The following is a 21,042-nucleotide window of genomic DNA, read 5'->3' as shown; positions in this document are numbered from 1 at the left end:
CGTTTTGGAGTCCAGGCCCCTTCCCAAGGACACACAACAGTGACAAAGAACTGTGCAAACTTAAATAACTAACATGCAGAACTCACCCTCCTCCTCTGCCGTGACCCCGGAAGTGACTACAGCACAGTCAGGGCCCAGGGGGAGGGAGCAAACTGGCTAGCCTGACAACTTCCTATGTATATATCACCATGGGAACCACACTGAGAGCTGCTTCACAGTGCATACTAACAACAAACAACATGTAATACATTCTTATACAGTGCATCTAAATCATAAGCTGGAGTGTTTTAGAAAACAATACATATAAAGCAATATAAAAAATACTGTGTGACACAGATGCTCCAAATGACATAATAATATACATTTGATTATATATATATATATATATACATACATACATATATACATACACATATACTTACAATCCATATACATACAATCCAAGAATCCGGCACTCCCTTATACCAAATATAACCTTACCCCATTGCCAGCACTAGCATGCCAGATTAGAAATGCTGTAATAAAGAAGCAATGGCAGTACATTTTCGTCATTGACATTGAAACATTGGCCACAGGAAGACTTTTGTCACGTGTATTATTGAAGCCTCTGAGTGCCGCAAGTACTTTGCTTCTTTATATATACAGTATAATATATATATAGAGATATTTATATTCCAGAATACTTTGGACTTTTCAGAGTGTTTGTTTCCCATGTTGTGTGGCATTGCTTATAAAACACCAAGGGGGAAATGTATCAAACATTGGAGAGAGAAGAAGTGGAAAGAGATAGAGTGCCAACCAATCTGTTTGTAACTAGCATTTTACAGGCTGTGAGTCTGATTCAGATGTGGACGCTTATGCAATTGCAGCTGCAGTGCGAAAATATGGTAATGCTGAAGTCACTTGGAAATGTATTGAGACGGTTTGGAACAAAAACCTCCGCACAGGAAAAGAAGAAAGACAATTATGGCTGTACATATGTTGAACCAACAATACAGAAGTGAAATTTGGTAGTACATACTGAGTGTGTAATAGGTGTTGGTGGTGCTTCCCTGAATCAGATATGCATCAAACTCAGATGTGGGGTTCTCTACAAAAGAATAGAGGAAAGGAAGCTGATTCCTTTGTGGGGGCACTCTAATTTATATTATTTTTTGGATTGTTAAGTATTTAAAACATAACTTTTGATTAGTATTATCTAAGATACATTACAGTAAATTACCTTCAATAACCATGATATGTCATAGAAACCAATATAAAGGTCAATTTTAATTTCTCCTTATGCTTGAACCAACTGAATCATCTGTGGCTCAGCTGGAAGAAAAATACATTTGTGTATGCTTTTTAGAGAAAAGCCGTATCTAGTATATCCTTCAATATGTAGTTTGAACACCCAGTGGTGTGCGTATCTTTATTAAATATATAATTTAAACACTCAATAGTGTATAATGCAATAAGGGTGAAAATAAACAATCAATAATATAATAAAATAATACACTTGGCATAATATAACAACTCCTCAATCATTGTTCAATGGATAAGTACATTCCGGAACCTAAACATCTTTGAAGCAGACATATATGGAATAAATCAGATGAAGTATTTAAAGATAAATGTAACAGTGTTATTTCATAAAGTACTTGTGAAAAATTATGCATCCATCTGATTATATTTCATTCACCAACCTTTAGATAGACAATTGTCGCAATAGCCTATTAAAAGAAGCATCATGTCAAGAGGTTTAAATGATAATATACAATTAATCAATTGTGCTACATATTAGAATAGTCTGCAACAAGGTACGTTTGTCCTGTTCTAAGCTGTTAGTGATTTCTACTTTCCAATCATTTGTCTCATGGACAGTGAATGATGGATGAGAGTCATAAACAGGTGCTTCAGGACAGGAAAGATAGAAAAGAAAGACACCTCTGATGTCTGTATAGGCAGGTAACCCCTAGAGTTCCCTGTTGCTCAGCATTGCAGGGTAGCTGAAGGAGACCAGATGAGAGGGTGTCAGAAATACCTGAGTGTTCAGTTCGAGGGCCCAAGTGTGCAGTCCTATCTGTGCAGACAAGGTCTTGCAGCCGATTCTGATGCGCATTTCACCTTTATTGGGCTTGCTCACAGACTACTAAAGCATATGAAGAAATTAAACTTGACCTTTATATTGGTTTCTATGGCATATCATGTTTATTGAAGGTAATTTACTGTAATGTATCTTAAATGTATTGAGATACCCACAGTCAGTTTTGCAGATCCAAGCAACTGTGTACAAATATGCAGCAGCCACAAATCATTCAAGAATCGGCTATCATGGGTAACTCTATTGTCATGCAGAATGGCTGCAGAATAGAGCTGAGATGCTGGCGCCCTATCTCTCTCCATTTTATCTTTATCCAAGTTTTGATAAATCTCCCCACTAAAGCTGGGTACACACTGACAGATATATTGGCTGATCAATTGATTCAACAATATATCTGGTACCCATCGGCGAGTGTGTACCAGCGATATGTCTGTGAATGACATCGTTCACAGACATATCGCATTGGCTGTGCTGCACAGCCGATGGACATATATATCTGCAGACATTCCTGTCCATCGGCAAGTACACATGCAGCGACAGCAGCGGGGAGGGGGGTGGATCCACCTCTGACCCACCCCCTTCCAGCGGGACCCCCGGCTGCCTGGAAAATGATCGTCATTCAGTGTATATGAACGACCGTCAGCTACAGATATATCTGCAGATCACTCGATCTGCACATGAATCTGCTAGGTGTGTGTACCCACCTTAAGTCATTTAACAAGGTGGCACCAATCTTTACATTCAAGCTGAACACTGCAATCCACTTTATAAAAATGTCTAATAGTTCTCACAGCAACTGTTTGGTCACCATGTCTATGTGTTGAGGCCCATCAGAAACTGATTTAGCAATGACAGGAGGATGGAGGCTAAGAATGAGTAAAGCATGTAAACACAATAGCTCAGAAATTATGTAAGGTACTTCAGGCGGGATGTACTAAGCATCGCATCCGCGATGTCGTACATCCTGCCACTTATTGGGTACATACTGGCGATAAATACATCGGTATGTACCTAGAAGTGCACTTAAAATTGCAAAGGACAGCTCTCCCCATAAGAGCCGCCCTTTGCTATAGAGGTACTTTCGGGTTTAATACCCAAAAGTCCCTCTGCTGAATTGCAGAAAGAGGCCCATAGGCTTCTATTGGGTAATGCCATCTAAAGATGGTCCATTCCTGAGCTTGGTACAGATGAGAAATGTGGTCAAACCCACCAAAACAGCATTTTTGGGAGTTTGGCGGCATTTTTGCACATAGTACATCCCTCCCTTTATGTGAATAGAGTATGCATATGACTAGCGTGTAACCAAGAAACAAAATGTCTCATTAAAGCAATGTTTAAAAAACCAAAGGCCTTCTGACATTTCTTATTCTGAAAATGAGTGCTATTCCAGCTCTCTACCTGATTTTCTGTAAACAAGGGTGGTGATAGCTTAGGAGAGAGGCACACACATTCATTATTGGCTGTATTTTGATCTTTTAAAACAGCTTTATTGACATGTGTTAATATGAAAGTTAATGAGTGAAAAAATATGCTATACCTAAGAAAACTGCTTAAAAAAGTGGTTTTAGAGCTAAGCTTTAAATACAAAATACCCTGATAAAAGATCGTTCTTCACGATGACTCTTTAAATATATTTTTCTATGATGTATTAGTGGCGCTACACGCCCTTAAAAGCAAAAGGGACACTTTAATGATCTGCTACACAAACAAAATAAGACTTTAAGAGGAATTCCTCCCAGCTAACAGCACAACTCCTTCTCTACAAAACATCTGTGCCCAGAAGAGTAAACTCCTTCTACAATGAATTAAGTCCCATTAGTGTCAAATTGTTAAAAAAAATTGTGATCCATGGATGAATTAATTGGGTAGTATATAAACGAAAATGCTCATCCTTTATGCACATCCAAATTAGCAAAGCTACCTAATTTATTTGCTCCCTGTCATTGTTCAGGGTGATGTTTGTTTCCAGTTAGGCTTTTGTTAAGGCAAATGACACTTTAAAAAAAATGGAATAAAAAAAAAAAAAAAGTTTTCCACCACCTTTTCTGAATTACATGGGTTCCTTCAATGGAAACCCTTTCCTCTGTATTGTGGAGCTCACCCTGGATCCTGGAAGAGTAGGTAATATTTTAGTATCCCATCCACTTCTGCAGTGAAGTGGGCGGGCCGTGATGACATGGGCTCTGCAGTTGTCCCTGGTACCTTCCTCTCCAGGATCTCACGGCAGGGAGAACCATAAAAATCAGTGACTATGTTGTAGAAGAAGAGGTTGTATCACTGGCAACCAAGCTATTATTTAAAGGGGAGAAATCTAATGTTCCCCCTGTGTTTTAAAAGTACAATTAGCCCTCAAGTATATATCACATATCATGTGCATTAATTTATAAATGGTAAACACAAAGTTCTCTTTAGGGAATTTACTGCCCAGTGGGAACTACAAAAATAATTATATCCTCAGTCCTGAACTGTATTGTATCTATAATTTAGAAATCTTATTACACTCTTCGTGGGACAAGAAATGCTTAATTAAAGTAAACTTATAGAAGGAGTTTAATGTTAATCTCTACTAAAAAAATTTTTTAAAACACCTCTGAGCAAACCTTTTGAATAAACATATTTTTTATTTGGAATGTTACTAAAAGGTACTCTCGATTCTTTTCATTGTAAATGATTTAACAAATGCCTCGCTCTCACATTTGGTGTAATGACTTTGTGTAAACACCAATTTGCTTTAACAGCTTTCAGATGGAGACAATTCATACTTGCATAATTGGGCCTGTTTTACCGTTTCAACAGTTTATTTTTAAAAATATCGGCTTCTTTACTGCAGGAAAGAACTTTCAGTCAATTAAGTGGCTTCTCTTCAGCAGTCCTGGGCATCAATAAGGATATTGCAGAGATCTGCCTTTGTTGCTGGTAATTTATGTAATTGGTCTATGTTGCAGGACAACATCAGCCAGTCAAACACTGTAGCCAGCTGGACCATCCTGCCGCTTTAATGCATTTCATATGAATTATGGAATTTGGAATGTGACTTTGATATACATGGGGAATTGTACCATTTATTTAAGTTTTATTAATTCTGTATGTTTCTATAAGAGTTCTGTAAAGCATATGCACATTAAATGAGATGAGAGAACTTCCCATGTTATGTTTCACAAAGTCATTTGACCCACCATCAGAGCTTTTCGTTGGTTTGACACATGGAACCAATGATGCTTCGTTGTTCTTAAGTTATAATGTTTATTGCTTATCCCACAAATTCATTTCATAAGATCAAACTGGCCAAATTAAAAACATAGATATATAAAATTTGAGCTCCACCAAAAATATAACATTGTGTTTTGGATGGCCATCACTAGGCTAAACTAAATGTCGGAATATTGTTTTCCTGCTGTGAAACAATGATCTGATATTGCACGTCTTGCCTTTAATTGTCCAGTACTGACATTCTCTATGCTATTAGGGCAGTAAATGTCAACCTGATACACTTCAAGGGTCATACTAATCTTTAATAGGGCAACTCATTACCCTGAATTACCTCAGCACCCTGTCACAAAAAGCCTCACATGCCTATGAAACATTTCCCAAGCCAGTCAGACACCTCACGCGTGTCTCAAAATTGCCCTTAAACATGCACTTGCCATAAAAAGGTCCACATGCCCTTCAGACCTCTAGCATGCCACTCAGATCTTTCATGTGACCTGAAATTTCCACATATGGCTTTGCACCCCTCACTTGCCAGAACTTCCAACTGCATTACTTCCTCCTCCTCTGATTAGAGGTGACACAGAATCTGACTGTGCTAATCATGTTCAATTTTATTCTCTGCTAGGTGGCATGCAAAAAATGCTGGGGTGCGGGTGAAGTTAATACAGGTCATGAAGATGGAAATAATTCTGACAGAACAGGGTACTGTAGGTAAAGGTGGATTGCTGGCAGCCTTTTGCCCATCACTGCGCTGAGGGCTGGTCTGTATCATGCAGAAAGTAGTGTTGTCACTACGCCTCTAAGTGAACTTCCTCTTCACATGAATACTGTAAATCTTTTTTTATCATTGTGCTCAGTTCTAGAGTTTAGATATGCAAAGAAAACTGCATTTATAAACATGATTAAGAAAATGTGAGAGTGAGGCATTTGTAATAAATCTCATGTTTAAGAGCTTTCACATCGTTTAGAAAATAAGCCATAGACTATAGTAGTACACTGCCCCCCAGTGGAAACATTGCCATGGAAAATTATTCAATCTCTCAACTTTTCAACAAATTCTCTCTCAGGCACTGCAGATATTGTTTTCCTTTTATTAATTCTGCCTGTAGAGCTAAAAAAAAACCCTGTATTGTTGTAAGTGTAAGAAATGTTTCTTTATCTGTGTTTCGTTTGTAGTTAGGATAGGCACCAAGAACGTGCAACTTTTTGTAGGGTGCTGATAAGACTTACAGCCAATAAACCTCAATTACATGAGGAGTAATTGATAGAACCAATATGAAGAAGAGAACTACAGTAGTGCTAGAGACTTGGGCCTGATTCAGAGATGTATGCAAACCCAATACTGACAGTCTGCATCTGTTTGGGGGCGGGGAATGGGCGGTGCTGGGCAGCATTCCCAAAAACAGGGACATTTCATCCCCATTTACCGATCTCAATAGACTTATGGTCACGATGTTGATCCGATACTACGTCTTCAGATGCAGGCATTGGATCTGGGTTGCTGGCTGGAGGCATCTTTTGCCTTCAGATGATTCTTGCAGCATTAGCATATATGCACACAGCAGCTGCGATGTGTGCATGGAGTGCATCTGTGTATCAGACCCTTTGTGAGGCATGCTTTTATGTCTGAACGGAGAAAGTGGATACAATCATGGACACTTTGCATATAACTCTGAATCAGTCCCTAAACTTCTTTGTCCTAAAAATATATGAAATGTAAGGATTATCAGTTCAGTTAAGGGGATAGAATCTGGAGGGTCAACTAATGCAAAATGGTGGGAGCTTGAGAGGTGCTGCCTTATTTAAAAAACATAAAACAGTATCTTCATCACTAATGTCTGGTCTTCATCACACCAGTCTCTGAATGCATGCCATGTCTCCATATAAGGAGATATTTGTGGCATGCTTATCAGGGTGGACAAGGTTACATAATGATATCTAATGAATTTGGCCTTCACCGATCAACAGACACTGAAATGTATGAATGGAGAACATTCAACATCATAGTAACTCTCCACAGGAGTGGTACTCCAACAAAAAGTAATCCAAGTTATATAATATTCACATGAAACGCCAAGGTCATATCAAAGGATCTTCAGGCTTTTCTTCCACTAGCTAATGTCAGTGGTCATGAGTCCATTATCAGGCAAATGCTGAACAAAAATAGTGTGCATGAAAGGATAGCAAGGAGGAAGCCATTACTCTTGAAGAAGAACATCGCTGCCAACATAATGTTCTCTGAAGACCTCATAGCTTGATTCTAAAATAGATTTTTTTGTTGTAAATGAGAAACGAGCTTGAAAAACAAAAATAAAACCACAGTATTCCAACACAGCCTCATCCCAACTATGGAATATAGAGTAGCAGTATCACGGTTTAAGGCCATTTTCAACCCTGAGCCCAGGTTGACTGGTTATCATTGATGGGACTAATTTTGGATTGTTCTAGCTAATTTTACAGGAGAATATCAAGATATCGGTTCATGAAGTATAGCTCAACATTCTGCCTAGTAGGACACCAATGGCTGGAACTACTGTAATGGATGAAATAAGCAATCAGCATAGACAAAGCAGATGGTATCCACCAAGCATATTTAATGCTGTAACTGGCTACAAATAGGAGTGGAGCTGGCACTACCTAGATTAAATACCAGGAAACGGGCATAGATCCTAAAATGCCAAGTGTACTACTGCAATCCTGCAGCTATATTCCAGAGACCGGTTGCTTAGGCCTCCTAGCCAAAGAGAACCTTTATACAAAAAGTGGAATAACAGCGCTGTGTCGGAGTATTAGATAGTGTTGCTTTCAATAAAACACAAAATATGTATAGTAAATATGTATAGAAAAATACTTGCATATTTTATTCCTACTAGTTCACCAATATAAAAGCATATACAAACAAAAAATGATATACAGTATCTTATAAAACATCATTGGGCTGAATGCAGATAATTATATATGTCCCAAAAATCTCCATCGAAATCTCATGCTATATGAGACAAAACCCATATGAATATATACTGGATACTTTGTATTCATAATATGACACACAATTTAGCAATAGATAACTGGATGTTGCAAAAATGATATACACTCTAGATTGAAAACTGACTGTTTGTATGCGATCTGAACCCCCTACTTATAATAAAGAACTAACACATAAAATATAGAAAACATGGAAATATAATATACAATCCGATAATGCAGCAATAAAAAATAAGATGAAAAACCATCAAGAAATTAAAGCACTCTCTCACATGCACAGTTCGGCAGCATTGCATGGCTGTTCTGTACGGTAAGAAGAAGAGGGGAGGAGCATGGTGTTGAAAGGGGTGTTGAAAGGAGAGGAGCATTGTGTTGATTGAAAGTGGGTATACTGGTGGCTTTAAACAAAATGGCAATTCCTTTGTATCTGTCTCCATGCTTGTGCAATTCTGTGGGAAGGAATAGGCCAAAATTCATCCAAGCTAAGTATAGGACTAATAAACAATTATTTATTTTTATGATATAGATGAAGATCTCAACACTTTAAGATTCACATTTGTGCAAAAATTCATAAAATTCTAAAAGGTTCACAAACTTTCTAGCATCAATTTAAGCAGCAAAGTCATGTATGTAAGAGACAACACCACTCATTATGACAGTGCCAGGAGATATTTATTAGGCGAAAATGGTCAACTCATTTAACAGGGAAAGTACTAAGCATTGCATCCGCAATGCCGTACATACCGCCCATTATCGGGTATATACCAGCGATAATATCACCATTATGTACCTAGAAAATTACAAAGGATAATCCTCCCGTTAAGACCTGTCCTTTGCAATAGAGATACTTCCGGATTTATGACCCAGAAGTCCCTATGGCTTAATTCTGCGCATACGCAGATGGACATGCGCACTGCGGGGGGAGCTGGAAGGAGTCCGATTGGATCCCTCTAAGGGGGCGTTCCAAAAATAATCCCATAGGCTTCTATTGGGAAAAGCCATTTGGAGATGGTGTTACCCACTGGGAAGAAGCTTAGTACATTAGTGCATTCTGGTTCTTAGTATATTGAGAAATGTGGTAAAACCCCTGTAAAAAAATAAATTTTCGGGGGGTTTACCACATTTCTGCACTTAGCACATTCCGTCCTTAGGCGCATATACTCACTGGCTAAATTTAATATAATGTGGTTATTGAACTTTAGACTGTTAACTAACAAAAATGCACTTCTAGGCCCCATGTCATCCGCAAGAGGGTGGGATCTTCAGCATTAGTGTTGGTTGGCAGTATAGACCACTATGCACTCTAAATACATTTTAAACCAGCCATTAGGGTGTACGGACTCCAGTGGCCTTGACCCAACTGGGAAGATAGGACTACATGGACCAATAGAAGCCTGAGCACCATGCACTGTGCTAATTTGGTGCCATATATGCAGCAATATCACAGCATGTGGAACAATCTTTACACTCATATAAGCTTCTCAACCTGCTAGACAAAACTTGCAAACCGTTTTGTACAGAATTATATTTGCTGTTCAAATTTCCAATTCATTTGTCATTAACATTGTCCTAGAACCGAATATTTAGAATATTATCCATCATCTGATTTAATTGTAATGATCTCAACTGATTTAATTGTAATGATCTGTATTAAGTTTGTTGGGAAAATACAAAACACTGGGGCCGATTGCTCATTATTTAATGACAAAGCTAAAGATAGACTTCACTAGCACTTTTATACCATTTATTCAGTTAGAACATTGTCATTGAAGATGTTAGTGAAGTTATCAAGATTAAGCTGTTGTCAAGTCTCCATAGTCATGGCAGATGTTTTAATTTTTCTATTTTATAATATCTACACATAGGGCAACGTTGTCAATGATATTGAACAATAGGGTCGACATTGCCCCAAGTGTGTTCCTAAAACTAAATAAATAGTGACCATACATTTTTTGTATGCCTGTAATTATGGTCAGCAGGTATGTGCTGACTATGACCAAATTAATAGGCTGCCACATAATACTTACATTTTTCTGTGCTCCAAAGGCCGGTTTGATTTCATTTGACGACCTTGTGGCCAAATGGAAAAAAAAATCCTGTAATTTCATGCTTGGGCTGAGTTAAAATACTAACCTGTCTCTGGCTTCTTTTAGTTTACGGAAAATAAATTAACAAAGAAATACAACATTACAACTATTAATAGCTTTCAGATCATCAGTGTGACTAAACTTTGATGAAGCATGAACTTTGATCACTAGGCAATGGAGATAGTGTAGAGCATTGTAGTACCTTCCTTTGTAATTCTCATATTTCCAGTGGTTTATAATAAGAATATGCACTGTGAATTTTATTTACCCAAGGATATTGTTTTTCTTTCTGGCACTGCTTGCAGCTCCAGTCTTAAAAATATAATTCACAATAACTGTTATTGTTAATCTATCTGATCCTTCCATGGCGCAGAATATTTTTCTTTCAGCAAAACATTTCAGGTGCATTATACAGAGCTAATCCTAAAACACATTACTTTACTGAGGCATGTGTATTATCCTATTTATTATCACAATTAGGAATCTCCACAAAGTAAATGATATTTTTGTGCAGAGGACCGTACGTGATAAAAGATGACAAGAGGAGCCTGTGATGTGGTTTCATTAGAAGCTGCACCTTGTCTGACTTCTCTTATGTTTGAATATCTTTTTTTTATCTCGAGATCATTTTGCTCAAGAGATCAGTTTAATTGAACAATGAAACCAGTGTTGTTTGTGAGCCACTTGACACACTTGCCTATTGCAATGTGCAATTGATTAACTGGATTGTTCTTTATTGATGCAGTTAATTGGATCATAATCTTTTTAGCAAACGTAATGTTTCTGAAACATGAGATCATGATTTTAAACTATTGTTTATTTGCCTAAAACTTCATCCCTCCTCACCAAAACTCATAGATCGGTGGTGGGTTCAAAGCCACGGATCTCTGTCGTTTCCGCCAATGCTTCATCTCTTTACACCCTGGCAATTTAAATTCAATCAGAACTGTGTCAATTTACAATACAGTCTTTGGGCCTGATTCAGACCCGCTTGCGAGCGCTGAGTGCTCGCAAGCGGGTTGATGTTGCCCAAGTGCGCAAGCCGTCGTTATGGGTCTTGCACCAAAGGGGGCGTGCTGTCGATGGTGATTGACAGCACACCCCCTTTGGTGGGCATGCCGGGGGCGTGGCTGCCCAGACGGAGGCGTTCCTATGGGAACGCCTACTGTCTGGGGCCGGCCCCACTGACATCACTTGTGATGTCAGTGGGAGTGCTTTTGGCTCTGATAGAGCCAAAAGCACTCCAGGGCTTGCAGCAGCGAGACCCTACTGCAAAGGTCTCGTCGCAAGCCCGATGGTCGCGATGGTCATCATTTTGGCCGCTCGCTATAGCTGTGGGTGGTCACCCACAGCTATGCGAGCGGCCAGGAGGCCGCTCCAAAAAGGAGGAGGGCTGGCCCTGATTCAGAGTGAGCGCTCTGTCAGAGCGTCCGGCTCTGAATCAGGGCCTTTGTTCTTTCCAATCAGCTCCTGCATTTTAAAATTGAATTGAATTGAGTTCTGTTTAAATGTTCCCTTCTCCTAGTTGGCAATGCCATTCAGGGCCGTGACTAGGGTAGTGTGACCAGTGCCATGGCACTGCAGGGCAGGAGCACTGTTTGGGCCTGTCAATTATCCTGTTTACTATTATTCTCACTTGTGGCTTCCTCTTCTTTTATCCCCAGCATCTCCTGGCCTCCCCTATCTCTTCCCTGGCCCTTCCCCATGAGGCCATGCCCCTTTTTTGGGTGCTTATGTCCCTATTTGAAAAATAGGGGGGCTCAATGCTCTTTCTGGCACATGGCACCAAAAAGTCTAGTTACGGCTCTGATGCCATTATATGAATTGTTGTAAAACAGGCAGCATTAAGGTCTCTGAATTGCAATGGTCCTTACAGTTGGGCACCTATAGTTCTGCTAGCTGGGTATGCTGAGACAAAAATAAACATTTTAGCTGCAGTTAAGCATTAATCGCAAAATATTTTTATTCAAATAAATTTAGAACATGCAGTCCTTTGAATATAAACAAAATTGTTACACAATTATTTTACTACATCTAAGGAGTATATGGCAAAGTTACCAAACGCGGTCCTCAAGGCACTCCAACAGTTCAGGTTTTAGAGATATCCATGGTTGAGCACAGGTGGTTAAATCAATTGACTGAGATATTAATTAAGTCACCTGTGATCAAGCATGGATAACCATAAAACCTGGACTTTTAGGGTGCCTTCAGGACCGAGTTTGAGAACCTCTGGTATAAGGTTTTCACAAGCACAGGGGACAGTTTAAGACAGTGACCTCGCAGGGTTTAGATATTGGTTCAAGGATACAATATTTACTTACCAGTTAGTGGTATCACTAGGGGTTTGTGGACCGCACCGGATGTCACACTCCGAGGGGGTGACACCAAAATCCTGGCTCCTACTCAGTGACTGGGAGCCGGGTGCTGCACTGTAATGTTATTGTGCAGCTCCCGGCTCCCGATCACTGAGGAGGAGCCGGCAGTGAGGGGGAAGTCTATGGTGGCAACCTGGCCTCTCCAGAAGTGGAGGGAATGCACCCAAAGTGATAAAATGTGGCTTTGCCATGCCCCCTCCAGCGCACACAGGGGTCTGTTGGCCACACTGGGTGTCACTGACTCTAGTCAGAGGCGTCACTAGGGTTGGTGTCACCCAGTGCTGTAACGCATGGTGACACCCCCCCTCCCTCCACCAAAAAAACCTTTCCCCCCTTACCAGTCCAGCAGTCACACTGTGCTCCTCCTCATAGGCAAAACTAGACATCTGGTAGGATGGTCCCAGTTCCAGAACTATGCAGAAATTGTGTTACCATTTCTTGACAGTTTGCCACTCTGTCTCATGACTAGTGTGGCCATTCCCGGGATCGGCGGGATTCCAGGATTTAAGACCACCCTCACTTGTTCCTTAAGTGACAAACAGACCCCCCACATTCCAGCAGACTCAATGCAGTGCCAATTACATCTTCCCATGTCATCAGACCAACCTCACATGCCCCTTAATTGCCAAACAGACTCCCCCACATGCCCCTTCAGTGCCAAATAAAATCTTCCCTTGTCATCAGACCAACCTCACATGCCCCTTAAGTGCCAATTAGGATTTTCCCATGAAACTCTTTTTTAAGAGATAAATATCTGAAATCTGTACATATAGGGCTCTATTTATTAACATTATTTTTACTAAAATAAAGTGAAAAGGGGTGTTTTCACACCCTTTTCACATTATTTCAGTTTCACCTGTAGTTACTATAGGGCAATTGGAGTAGAATTAGTAAAATTCTACTCCAACCCCTAGTATCACTTATTTTTAGTAAAGTAGATCGCATTTCCCATAATTGTAATGGAAATGTGATCCGACCATAGTTACTAAAAATAAATTGTAAAAAAATACCGGTGGAAGCCCTGTGATAATAACGCCACCTGGAGGTGGCGTTATCCAGGGTCTCCCCCGGTTACCGGGCTCCCACTCTGCTCTAACAGGGAGAGCAGAGCCGGGAGCCGGTACCAGTAATCAGCTGTGTGGTCTAAATAGACCGCAAGCTGATTGCTGTAAAAAAAAGAAAAAAAAAATGAAACTTTTTTTTTTTACTTACCTGAATCCAGGGACCGGTGATCGGGCCTCCAGTGATGGCTCCTCTCCGGTCAGCTGGTCTCCCACAGTGCACTGCTGCCCGGTCATCAGGTGATTGGGCCCCAGTGCAGTATGGGAGATCACCTGATCGGGAAGCCCGGAGAAGATCACCGGAGGCCAGGAGGATGGAGGTAAGTGTAATGAAGGGAGGGGGGGTCGCGGGGGTCTGCGATCGCGGGGGGCAGGGCTTAGCATCGGTGGGGGGGTAGCAGCGACGGTGGGTCGGCGCATGCGCAGGCTCTTAGTCGCGGTATTTTTTCAGAAAATACCGCGACTAGAATGCGGATGGGATCCGCAGGGACAGAGCTTTATCGCAAGCTCTGTCCCTGCAAGGGATTTATAGTAAATCCCTGTGATATTGCCTGAATTTGCAATGCGAATTCACTCGGTAATATCACACTACAATCCGCATTCAATATGCGGATTGTAATAAATAGAGCCCTTAGTCTTTCAGAAGAAAAAAATATATATAATACTGTGATAGCCCTAAGTGAAAAAAAATTGTGGGTCTCAAGAACCCCTCACTTTAATATATTGGGCTCCTACTCAACTGTTTCTGGGTGCCATCACAAATTATGCTTTGAGCTCCCCTTACAGTATGCCTCCCCACATAGCATCAGAACACCCCACATGTCTTACACATGAAGTCACACTCATTTTTCAGTAGAGAAAATGCTTAAAATACATTGCCTTGGTCTCAAATAGTCAACAGGTGCAGTGCTGGAGTCAGAGAGGGGGTTTGTGACAGTGCTAGTATTGGGGTCAGGTAGCAATTGGGATAGGGGCGGTTAAGGGCATGCAGCAGTTGGGGTAGAGCTGGGGGCTAAGAAAGGGAGCAGTTTTGGCAGGGAGGGGCTAGATTGGGATAATGACAGTTGGGGTAGGAAAAAGGAATAAGGGTAGATAGCAGTTGGAGTACTGGAGGCAAGAATGGGGTTAGGATATATAGCAGCTGGGGCAGTGAGGGGGTTATAGATAGTAGCTGGGACACTACTGGGGCAAGGAGGGGGTTAGGAGCAGGCAGTGTTGTGGGTATGGAGGGGGTAAGGGTAAATTGCAGCTGGGGCAGTACTTGGGGCAAGGAGGGGGTTAGGGGCAGGCAGTACCTCCTTCCTGCTGGGAGATCCTGGCCATTTCACTAGAGCTATCTCATCTGGCATGAGTTGTAGCCTCCACTTGTCCCTCAGCACCTGGGTGTACATCTCCAGCAATCTCCTAGCCCAGCTAGTGTGCACCTCCTTGGCTTTCTGTGAGAGCTGGCTGAATGAGTCAGGGACCCCCACCCTAAAAACTAATTACTTACCTTATAGCTTTAAGCAGTTCTTAAAGCTGACTGATCGCCTCTGCTCTCCTCTTCATCAGTGGCAGGCAGCTGTTTGTCAGTGTCCATCAATAGAGACATCCTCCAGATAATGCGGCTACCCCTCGGCGTTCTGGCTCTTCACACAGTCAGTCAGGCACACAAAGACCGTGGGTGCCGTGACATCATCACGTCACGCCGCGCACGTGACCAGTCACCTGCCGAATTCCTGTGCATTGTAAAGCAGGTAGGCGGAGCTTAGGAGCCCCTACTCCAAAGTTATACGCAACTTCCTCCCTGACCACCTCTTCGTTTCACCCGGTGGGGTCCACCCTTCCCCCTCTCCCTCTCCGACTGGCGGATAATGCCGGTAGTGTGGTGGTGGCAGGGGGTGCATGGGGTGCGGGCATGGGTGTTTCGGCGGCGGGGGGGAGTGCGAGCTGCAGACATGAGTGTGTGGCTTTTGGTATCACCCCCTTGGAGGGTGACACCCGGAGTGGCCCGCACCCCCCACACCCCCCTTGTGACGCCACTGACTCTAGTGAGACCACTGTTACCAGTGTCATTCATCTTGCAAGTTTAACATGTCTTCCAGATAGCCTGTTTCTGGCCTTGTCTCCCACCGTGAATTAAACTTTTTTTATTTCATTTAGCAGACACTTCCAACATATGGGGCTAGGAATACCGGGTATTGTAGTTTTCTCTGCACAAGAAATTGGAACTGTAGAAATGTGTAGATCTACAGTTCCCATCAGCAGTCAGCAAGCAGGGAACTCACTGAGCATCCTGACAGCAGCCAGCCCATCTAACCAATGTGACAATGATAGTGAGATACAATTTGTTCCTAGTACAATTCGTCTACTGCAGGAGTGAGAGATGCATGGTGAGAGATGGGAGCAGGGAGTGAGATAGGGAATCAAAAGTGTAGGGGAGGAGTGAGGGAAACGGGGTGAGAGGTGCAGAAGATGAGATATGTAAACTAGAGATGTGCGCCGTGGTTTTGGTTTTGGATCTGTATCTCCTCTGGTTTTGGATCTGGATTGGTTTGCCAAAACCTCCCTTCCGTGTTTTGTTTTTTGTTTTTGGATCTGGATTTTTTCTTAAAAAACAGATAAAATCCCATAAAGTGGGCCTGTTTTTGTTCCTACAGTATTATTATCCTCAATAACATTTATTTCCACTTGTTTCCAGTCAATTTTGATCACCTCACAGCTCACAATAGTTAAGAGCCAAAAGGTTGCATCCAGCTAGCTGGCTCAAAACTGAGTGATAAATAAAGTTTAGGACTGTGCAAAGATGACGGTTGAGGTACCCCTTGAGGATTGAAGAATTGATAGTTGATACAGTCACTGACTGAAGGAGGAATTGATACCTGATAATTGGTGCAGCCACTGTCTGAAGTAAGAATTGATAGTTGATAGTTGGTGCAGTCACTTGCTGAAGTAAGAATAGTTGATACTTGATAATTGGTGCAGCCACTGGCTGAAGTAAGAATAGTTGATACTTGATAATTGGTGCAGCCACTGGCTGAACTAAGAATTGATAGTTGGCGCAACCACTGGCTGAAGTAAGAAGAGTTGATACTTGATAATTGGTGCAGCCACTGGCTGATGTAAGAATTGCTAGTTCATAGTTAATTGTTGATGCAGCCTCCGGGCTGAGCAGTAGTGGAATACAGAGCTATGATTAGGAACCAGTCCTGCAACAGCCTTGAGGGCTGGAACTCTTGGCAAGTTGCGGCTGTTACAGCCTTGAGGGCTGGTGAGGAGTGATGACAGGTGGCCTATGGGCCATGAAGCAGAATGTGGCCTTTGGGCCATGTAGCAGCCTGGAGTGCTTAGAACTCTTGGCGGGATGTGGCCTTTGGGCCATGCAGCAGGACACGGCCTTTGGGCCATCTAGCAGCCTTGAGGGCTGAGAACCCTTGGTTGAATGTCACTGTTGTGCAACTTTTACTGCTGGGTTGATACAAGCAGCAGCACACTGGATTGCAAACACTGGGTGCCGAGGTGCAGCTTGTGCCGCTTCGATGACACAAACAGCAAGTGACTGAAGTGTGCACCATGCCGCCTGGATGACACAAACGGCAGGAGCAAAACAACGCAGACTGGGGAACTAGATACTCAACTTGAACAGGAGACTCACAGCAGAACTGGCAGAAACACGTGTGAATGCTATCACCGGCACCTGAGCAACGCATCAGCACGGTAGAAAAAGGAGGACGCAGCAATCCTGTTCCAGCAGAGGTGATGTCAGCCAGATGGCCTCCCCATCAATTTGGTGGTTCAGAATTTTCTTTTAAAAAATGAAAGGGGCATGCAGGAGAGGTTGTCTGTGGCCATTACAATATCTGGACATTCATAAACCATAAAATTAAAAATGTCAGGCAGCAATGCCCCAAACAGCACATAATGCACAGAAAAGAGGTGTAAGAAGGAATTGTCCTTGGGCCATCCAACCCACCCTTATGTTGTATATATGAAACAGGATATTCACAGTTTAACAAACCAATCACTTCAGTGACAGGGACTGCCACTTGTGGTTGAAATGATTGGTTTGTTTGGACCCCCCCACAAAATAAGCTGCCAATACGCAGTGGACATTGGTGGCAATGATCCCATACACAAACTGGCTTTACAACATAGGTAAGATAATCAGATGTCGTCATTTTCATTCCCATCAGTGTGTACATCCTCTTCTTCACACAATATTAATTCGTCCCTGCTGGAATCCACCATTACAGACGCTTCTGTCGTTTTTTTTACTTAATTGCTGGTAAAGGTCTTCCTCATGGAATTTATAATTAATTTTGATGAACATCATCTTTTGCACATTCTGGGGAAATAATCTCCTACGCCGATTACTGACATGACTCGCGGCTGCGCTAAAAACTCTTTCAGAGTACACACTGGGGGGTGGGCAACTTAAGTAAAGCAAAGCCAGTTTGTGTAAGGGACTCCAAATTGCCTCTTTTTCCTGCCAGTAGTGAAATGGACTGTCTGACATGCCTATTTGGATGCTATCCCTAAAATAATCATCCACCATTCTCTGAATGGTGACCATATCAAATAAAGTCACGGTAGACATGTCACTCATTTTAGGCAGTTCTTTCAGACCCAACCAGATGTCATTCGTTTTTTTTCTGACTGATCTGCATCACCACCAGCAGTGGGTCTCTAAGAAAAATTAAATTTTTCCTGGCAGCTGCAGAAACTGAAGGAGGAGATGATGCCATGTCATGTGCCGCTTGAGCTGACAATTTTATCACCTCTTTGCATTTTGTCAGATTTATGTCCGTCGGAAAAAAAGACACAAGGTATGACTTAAACCTAGGATCAAGAATGGTCAACAAAATATAGTGATCTGATTTCAATTGATTGACAACCCTTGGATCCTGGTGTTGCGAATGAAGTGCTTGATCTACAAGTCTGACATACTTAGCGGAATCACTCTATTTCAGCTCCTCCTTCAATTTCTCCAGCTGCTTTTGCATAAGTCTGATTAGGAGAATGACCTGACTCAAGCTGGCAGTGTCTGATCTAACTTCACATGTGGCAAGTTCAAAGGGTTTGAGAACCTTGCACAACACGGAAATTATTCTCCACTGCGCTTGACTAAGATGCATTCCCGCTCCTTTCCCTAAGTCGTAGGCCATAGTGTAGCCTTGGATGGCCTTTTGCTGCTCCTCCATCCGCTGAAGCATACAGAGGGTGGAATTCCACCGAGTTACTACCTCTTGCTTCAGCTGATGGCAGGGCAAATTCAACAGTTCTTGCTGGTTCTCCAATCTTTGACACGTAGTTGCTGAATGTCGAAAATGGCCAGAAATGTTCTGGGCCACCAAGAGCATCTCCTTCATGCCCCTGTCATTTTTAAAAAAAATGTTGCACTACCAAATTAATTGTGTGAGCAAAACATGGGATGTGTCCAAATTCGCCCACATGTAATGCTCGCACAATATTGCTGCCATTGTCAGAAATCGCAAATCCCGAGGAGAGTAAGCCATTTTGCAATGATTTCCCTGAGTTTTTCTAAGAGGTTCTCAGTGGTATGCCCCTTAGTGAAACTGGTGATACACAGAGTAGCCTGCCTCTGAATGAGCTGGCATTTGTTAGATGATGCTGCTACTGCTGTTTACACTGTTGGAGGCAGTACACCTACCCAGTGGGCTGTCACAGTCATGTAATATTTAGTTTGCCCTGTCCCACTTGTCCACATTTCTGTGGTTAAGTGGACAGCGGGCACAATGGCATTTTGGAGGACATTAATAAGGTTTTTTTAATGTCCTTGTACAGATTGGGAATTGCTATTCTAGAGAAGTGGAGTCTAGAAGGGACATGTTAGCAGGGACACAGGACCTCCATTAACTGTGTATAACCCACTGCATTAATGGTGGATACTGGAAACACATCTAATACCAGCACAGCTGTTATGGCATCAGTAATCTGCTGTGCAACTGGGTGTTTGCTGTCATACTTGTTCACCATTGCAAAGGAGACACTCAATTGTTTGGCTAAACAATAAGTAGTCTTCATCCTGGTCTCCTTCTGGGATGAAGATCCACTCACAGCAATAGCAGCAGGCGTAGTACTCAAGGATCCTTCTAAGGAACCACGGATAGGAGAGGAGTCAGTTATCCTTATGGAATTGGATGCAGGACTACTTCCGATCACGAATGAGGATGTTGATGATGATGCAGGTGCTGGTGGTGGAGATTGCAGGTGCTTGAATTTAGATAGAAGGGAGCAGCTAGGTGGCACTGGGCTGATTGTTGTTTGTTTTTTTGTCCCCAAAGTTTCAGAATTTGAAATACCCTTTCCAAATTGATGAATGCACTGCAAGTGACATAACAGGGAGGAGGTTCCTAGATGGTTAAAGTCCTTACCTCTACTCACTGTTATTTGGCAATGGTTACAAATGGCTTGGCAAAGGTTGTCTGGATTTGGGTGGAAATAATTCCACACATAAGAAGTAGATTTTTTGGTCTTTTGCCCAGGCATGGCAACAATGAGATTTTTCCCACCATGGACAACAACTTTTGCCTGATTTACAGTTTTTACACAAACATCCTCACCATCAACATGCTCATCATCAACATCCTCATCATCCTTGTTGTTATCACCAATTACGTAAATATCCTCCTGGTGCAATTCCACAGAAGCATCCTTGATTTCTACATCAGCATGTTGACTTGTGCAGCTCATCCCCGCATTTACAGAGGGCACACAAATGGTGGAAGGAGGATCCTCTTCAAGTACAGTATTAGAAAGGTCAGGCTCACACTTGGCAACCGCGGACATACTTGGACTCTCCTCAGGGATTTGTGACATTTCTGAGCACATAGGTGTCGATTGAGACATGGACGCTAAGCTGCGCTCTCTCGCTGCCAAAAAGGGCTGGGTATGTAAATTCCGTGATTGCACTGTCTGGTGTGAGGATGCCCTCTATGTTTTAGAGAGCGATGGCAGTGTGACTTTTCAAAGCACACAGTTGATTCCGGTGTCTTACTCATCTTAACAATTTAAATTTTTTTTGTACCTCTCCTACAAGCAGAAGGGCTTAAATCATCACAGCTAGAACCACCAGTCATAAATAAAGACCAAGGCCTTATCCTTTCCTTGCCACTTCAAGTAGTGTTTTTTGTTTCTCTAAAGCTAACTTAGCTTTAGATTTTTTTTTCTCAGGGTAAAAGTTGAATTTACATGGCCTGACTTCAGCCCTAGTGCATCAGCCTTCATAGATGATGTTGACA

The sequence above is a fragment of the Taudactylus pleione genome, unplaced genomic scaffold (genome assembly GCF_031769625.1).
Source record: "Taudactylus pleione unplaced genomic scaffold, aTauple2 ptg000128l, whole genome shotgun sequence".
In the NCBI taxonomy this organism is placed as follows: Eukaryota; Metazoa; Chordata; class Amphibia; order Anura; family Myobatrachidae; genus Taudactylus; species Taudactylus pleione.
This window is presented reverse-complemented; position numbering follows the sequence as displayed.